This window comes from Thalassophryne amazonica, chromosome 10 (assembly GCF_902500255.1).
Source record: "Thalassophryne amazonica chromosome 10, fThaAma1.1, whole genome shotgun sequence".
NCBI classification, from domain to species: Eukaryota; Metazoa; Chordata; class Actinopteri; order Batrachoidiformes; family Batrachoididae; genus Thalassophryne; species Thalassophryne amazonica.
The window spans coordinates 47,585,770-47,591,801 of record NC_047112.1 but is presented as its reverse complement, the minus strand read 5'-3'; positions in this window follow the sequence as shown (position 1 = coordinate 47,591,801).

Genomic DNA, 6,032 nt, shown 5'->3' with positions numbered 1-6,032 from the left:
TTATATATTGACGTTCCGGAATCTGGGGCTAAGCACCACCAGCACTGTGCCTCAGGGTCTATTTAGGACTTACATCTAATTCATATTTAACATGTGACAGTGTGTGAACTCAATATGTAGTTGAGAATTGCTGCAGTCACAGAGAAAAAAAAAACTGAACATAGGAGAGGCACTTCTCGAGCCGGCGTGAAGCCCCAGGTGACAAAAACAAGCAGGAGATTATGTGACGAAAGCTGGTGGTGGTGGGGTGAGGGGCTGGACTTCAGCTTGGGAAAGGACACAGTTTGGCAGAAGAGAAAAACAGAACAAAAATAAATCAGTCGTGAAAAAGAGAATGATAACAGAAAGTTCTATAACCTGCTGACTTCTTTTTCACCTTTGGAGACAGTGTAGACCTGCAATTTGAGATTACAGTGCACAATCTGTATTTAACATGTTCCAACAAAAGCTCTGAAGTTGAATCTCACTGAAAGGCCGTCAAATGAGTTCAATGTCTGCATAATATGGTCATGTTTCCTAGTCTTCATTAGAACATTTCCTGCAGCATTTTGAATTTTTTGAAGACTGTTGTAAAACAAAATGCAACATCAGAGGCAAATGGATGACCAGGGGCCATGAGGTGAACTGATAAAACACAAGGACAGGTTGTGGCTTGTTCCATATGCCACCATCATGTCGGTCTCCCCCATCCATCCATCCGTCCGTCCATCTGCCCAGCAGCACATCCATCTCTCTCTGTCGACACTGTCAGACTGAACTCAGGCCTGGAAAGGAAGCTGCTGTCAAGATAGGCTCCTTATCATCGCTGGGTCAGGCCCCCTTGTTCCCATCATCCATCAGCTGGGCAGCCACCTGGATGCCTGCTGACCCTCGCTACAACCTGATTGGACAGCCAGGCAGTGGAAGATATAAGACAGATAAGAGGCCAGCAAACATTCTTGAAATTCAACATTTTTTCTTTGCATTGCTTTTTCTTACATTTGCCTTCTTTCAATTCACCCTTTAAACAACACTTTAAAATAATCAGTAAAAGGTCACAAGTGTCAAACGTACCCAGGAATCCGATTTTGCTCCAGAGGTAGATTCAGACTGTGATCTTTCGCCACAAGTCTCCCTGGACTTTACTTTTATGACCCACGAAGTTGTGAAAACCCCTCAGATCTCCTCTGAGAAAACTGCGCTCACCCCTGTCTGCGCTTCGTGCTCACGCTTTCTCATCTTCTTCACATCCCACTTCTCCTCTGTTTGTTTTGCTTGTATTAGTACCCCGGAGGGCTAAATTATGGACCAGCGGAGGAACATCCATCTCCATCTCGCCTTAGCCTCCCGCTCGTGCTAAAATAAGTGGCCAATTAACTTGGCGGCGACCGTGTGTGCCTGTCCCCATTTGACTGTAGATTAATGACCAGCCAATGCTTTCCCTCCCCAGGCCCATTTATCAGAACCAGCAACTAGGCCAGATGGTGATTAAATGTCCAGACCACTGGGGCCTCCTGGGGCCCAGGTTCCAGCATTGCTGTAGGCTCCAAATGGATTTAATTGCACCTCATTCTCTTAGCAGTGAGAGAAAATAGAGATGGTTCCATTGGCAGGTCCAATCAGCCTGGAAAGGCATCTGTGCTGAGGAGTCTGGGATGTGGCACATCTTGTGTGTATGTGAAGGTGTCTTGTAGAAGAGCCAATTTCACTGAAGTATATCCACCACTGGACTTACCACAGTTTGGTCGGCAGTAGTTTTACAGTCACACTGCAGGTTACAAACTGGGGTTAACTGGATGCTGGGTTAGTGTCTTGGGTCTGCTGTGATGGCTGGATTCTGTGTTGTTACCTGATTTTAGACGGCGGCTAACAGGATGATGCAGGTGACCGATGAAACATTTTCATTTTGAGAGCAGCGGGACTTTGTGAGGGATAATCGCGGCAGCTACAAAACGTATGGCTCGCTAAGTTATTTAGATTCAGAGCTAGGACAGTGCAAGGCTGTAATAACACCACCAGAGCCTGCTGAGGCCTTTGACCTGAGGGAGCCACTCCTGAAAGAAGTTCAAGAGGTGGTGCGGGAAGCAAGGTCTAGGTCAGCACCAGAACCAAGTGGAACACCCTACAAGGTCTATAAGAACTGTCCCAAGTTGCTACACCTGCTCTGGAAGATCTTGAGGGTCATCTGGAGGAGAGGGAAGCCAGCACAGCAGTGGCGGTTTGCAGAGGGTGTGTGGATCCCTAAAGAGGAGGACTCCAAGAACATCAGCCGGTTCAGAATAATCTCGCTCCTCAGTGTCGAAGGGAAGATTTTCTTCAGCACTGTAGCTAAGCAACTGGCTGATTTCTTCCTCAAGAACGGATACATAGACACATCTGTGCAGAAAGGCGGCATCACCGGGGTACCAGGGTGCTTAGAACACACTAGCATGGTCACTCAGCTCCTCAGAGAGGCAAGGGAGAACAAGGGTGATCTGGTGGTGCTGTGGCTAGAGCTGGCCAATGCCCCACATGCTGATCCTTGAAACCCTGGAGAAGCACCATGTTCCAGCTGCAGTAAGAGACATCATCCTGGATTCCTATGGTGACTTCAGCCTGAGAGTCACAACAGGATCAACAACATCTGAGTTTCATAGACTGGAGATAGGAATCATCACAGGATGTACCATTCAGTGATCCTGTTTGCTCTGGCGATGAACATGATGGTGAAATCTGCAGAACCAGAGTGCAGAGGTCCCAAGTCTAAGTCTGGGATCCACAAACCGCCAATCCATGCCTTTATGGATGAACTGATAGTGACCACCGAGTCAGTACTTGGAGGCAGATGGATCTTGACAGGGATGGAGAGGCTAATGGGATGGCCAGGATGTCATTCAAGCTTGCAAAATCAAGATCCTTGGTCTTGAAAAACTTCTCTATTGCAGGAATACCGATCCCTACCATCTCTGAGAAGCCGATAAAGAGCTTGGGAAAGTTCTTTGATAGCAGTCTCAGGGATAAAGCCTCCATCAAGAACACCTGCGAGGAGCTACATGGATGGCTGAAGGTTGTGGACAAGACTGGCTTTCCAGGAAAATTCAAGGCATGGATTTATCAGCACAAGATTCTTCCAAGGATACTGTGGCCTTTGCTCTTCTATGAATTCCCGATCACTACCATCTCAGATCTGGAAAGGAGAGTCAGTCGCTACTTGAGGAGATGGTTAGGGCTGCTGAGGAGCTTGAGCAACATCGCCTTCTATGGAAACACCTGCAAACTGACACTCCCCTTGAAATCCATGGAGGACGAGTTTAAAGTCCTGCATGTAAGGGAGGTGCTGCAATTCCGCAAGTCAGCGAACTAAAAGTATCTGGGGCAGGAGTATCAGTCAAGAATGGCAGGAAATGAAGAGCGGAGGCAACAGTGGAGCAGGCAGAGTCTCGACTACGCCACAGAGTCCTGGTGGGAACAGTGGCCAGAGGCAGGGCTGGACTAGGAACCATTGGAGGAGGGCCATCCATAACAACACAGAGGCAGCAGAGAAAGCCTCAAGGTGGCTCTGGATAAAGAGGGTGGATCCCTGGTCAAGTGCTGCTAGGGAACAAATTGAGACCTGATCAACCTCAGCTGGATCGCCTGAGAGAAGGTGTCTGATGTTCCCAAGACCCAAAACACCCAATGACCTTAGGTACATCATTGATGATGTGCCCTAGCTACCCATCAGAAGATGTTTCATTAAAAAAAAGATTAATTAATCAAGATATATTTTTTATCTTTAACCTTATTTTGTGATGTTTCATATCGTTGATTCCCAGCAGAATATTAGAGTTTATATTACCTGTAAACGAAGCGCTGGCTGCAGAGCAAAAGACCGGAAGTGAAGAACGCCAAGTTCTCTCGTGCATGCGCAGAGCAACGTCAGCCCCTGAGATCAGAAGTTGGCATTCCATCTCTCTACCTCTATGCTTCTAGGATATTAGCATTGCCAACTGAGTACTTAGCTGAGGCTAAGGTAGCTTTAACTGATTGCTTTCAATTTACAATAGAATTAGGATAAATCCGCCAAGGAGGCAGCGTCGTCATCCCTTAATGGGGTGACCCGCAGTGACCCAGCGCAATAAGCGCAGTGTTCTGTGATGCTGAAACCAACTCTACCCATTTGATTTCTTGTTTACCGCTGTATTACTTTATCTGGGTCGGTGGTCTACGCGAGCCTCCGTGCTGCTGTGGAAATGCCTTATGTTTCTTTTTAACCAAAGAAAAGCTCATGAAAAAAACATCTTTCCATAGGTGAGTATGCAAAAAAGACAAACTGCAACAGCATTACCAGGAACACTGGTGATCATGATAGTGTTGGGAAAGTGTAGGTACACGGACCCACAACAGGGGGCGCAAATGAACAGACAATGGAGCAGGTCAAATAACAACACTTTACTGTTGTGAATGTGCACAACAAATACAACAGATTACAACAATAGACCAGAGTCAATTCACAAAGGTGTCGTGTGGGCAGGCTCGAAGATAGGAGACGCCTGTCCAAAGCAGAACCGGAACCACACGATTTCCTCCGCCACCAGACCCCGGGAATACTGGAGCCGCCAAGTCCCGAACTCCCAGGTGGCCACTGCCTCCGCGTGTCGGACCTGGTACTGCTGGCGAGGAACAAAAACACAATTAAACGTGGGCGCGTCTGCACCCAGCAACCTGCACGGCAGGGAAGCTACCTCCACCTCTCGTTGGAGAAAAAGTCTGCTGTCACTCACAAAAATCACAAAAGGTTACTGTCAAGCAGTCAGCTGAGAATATTACCTTCCAGGTAGAACGATATCTCGGCAAAGAGTTGGAGACGTCGTCCTGCTGATATACTCCTGCCATCAGATGATTGGTAACAGCTGTTGCAGGTGATGCGTGACAGCTGTCATCCTGGCTGCTCCTGTGAGGCGGCTGCGCCCTCTGGTGCCTGGAGCCCGCACTCCAGACAGGGCGCCCTCTGGTGGTGGGCCAGCAGTACCTCCTCTTCTGGCGGCCCACACAACAGATAGTTTACAACTTGTAATGCATGAATGAACACAGCAACATGCCGCAAAGCTATAAAAATAATACATTTTCATTATTTTATATATTTTTTGCCCAGATTTTCAATACTGACCTTTTAAATTCATTATTAAGATGGTGTATGTATTTTTGTATGTATACTTTTAAGCATTACATTGTTGTAACTCCGTGAAAGTTTATACAGTTAGTGACTTCAGCTCAAAGTGGCCCAAGGACATTCTGTCAGTTCAAAGTCAGAAAATATACTTTTTTTTATTATATTAATTTGTAGTAAGTAATTTCAATTTAATTTAATGAGCTTATGACAAGCCAAATCACAATAAAAGTTGCCTCAAGGCGCCTCACACAGAACTGACAGGCCGGGCGGCTGCCAGGCACCTGAAACGGCTGGACCCGCAATGCAGACTCCCAGATCAGGTTTACGTGTAAAAGAGGTTGTGGTCTTTATTACAGGCTGAGGTTCTGTACACAGGTGATCAGTCAGTGGAGCGGAGGTACAAACAGGGTCAGGCAAAAATGCAGTCATATTCAAGCAGGGTTCAGAAGCACAAGCAAACATGGACATCAGGGATGAGGCGAAAAGCGTAGTCAAAAAACAGAGCAAATTTCAAAACATACAGCTAGGCGAAACAGGACTGGATACGAGAGCTAGGATGTGTACTAATGACAACAACCTGGCAGGGAAGTGGTGGCTGGGAGGTGTTTAAATAAGGCAGGAGTTAACAAGGTGCACGAGGAACAATCCAGAAAGGGGGAGTGGCTAATGAACAAAGATGATACATGGTGCAAGAAAGTGAGGAAGGACAACACAAGGTGAAGTGAGGTAAGACACAAAGATGCGTGAACAGGTGCCAATAGTGAGTGAATGAAAACACAAAGCAGACAGAAACGACGTGAGAAACAAAGACGATAGCAGGTGCAGGGCTGTGGAGTGGGAACGTACTCGGAGGGGCGTGAGGACAGAATAACATAACTAAGAACTAGGCATAAACATGAGAACTGAAAATGGAACAAATACT